At 42.0% G+C, this 667-nt stretch overlaps 1 non-coding gene across 1 annotated transcript; it reads right to left on the bottom strand.

The window, feature by feature from the left end:
• Positions 1 to 298: 298 nt before the first annotated feature.
• LOC119039061 (U1 spliceosomal RNA) lies at positions 299 to 461 on the bottom strand. Its single transcript, XR_005080535.2, has one exon. It is a non-coding gene; the product is annotated as a U1 spliceosomal RNA (small nuclear RNA).
• Between the last annotated feature and the right edge of the window lie 206 nt (positions 462 to 667).

The raw sequence follows: 667 nt of genomic DNA on the forward strand, positions 1-667 counted from the left end.
TGTTGCAAAAGGAAGCAGAGAAGTGGGGTGATGTGGGATCCAGTGAGTTTTTCCCTTGGAGGGGGAAGTTAGTTTGTATGTTTATAGGGAATGGTCCATTTGAGAAGGAAATATTGAGGACAGAGGAACATGACTGTGGGAGGGTGAGAAGTGAAGGAGCCAGACTTGCAGACAGGAGCAGGGACAGATCATTATGGTTACAAGGAATAAGGGCAGTGATGTGCATACAGATACAACTAGGTTAGTAAATTTGGTGATGGATCTTGTGGAAATTTTTTTCTTTTATTTTTCTTTATTTTTGGGGAGAGTGCAAACACAGTCTTCCACTACCACAAATTATGCAGTCAGTTTCCCATGTTTGAGGAAATTTCAGGGCTCAGCACATGCAGAGAGTAATGGGTGAGCCTCACGGTGGGAAAACCACCTTCTTGATTATCATGTCTCCCCTGCCAGGTATGTATCATTTCTTTTTTAAAAAGTATATTAGATTGATTATGCTGTTAGAGTTGTCCCATTTTACTCCCTTTATTCCCCTCCACCCTGCACCATCCTCCTACTAGAACCCCTCCTTAGTTCATATCCCATGGGTCATACATATGTTCCTTGGCTTCTCTATTTCCTATGCTATTCTTAGCCCCTTCCTGTCTATTTTGTGCCTAACATTTAT

This window comes from Artibeus jamaicensis, unplaced genomic scaffold (assembly GCF_021234435.1).
Source record: "Artibeus jamaicensis isolate MK-2021 breed Jamaican fruit bat unplaced genomic scaffold, CSHL_Jam_final contig_601, whole genome shotgun sequence".
Lineage (NCBI taxonomy): Eukaryota > Metazoa > Chordata > Mammalia > Chiroptera > Phyllostomidae > Artibeus > Artibeus jamaicensis.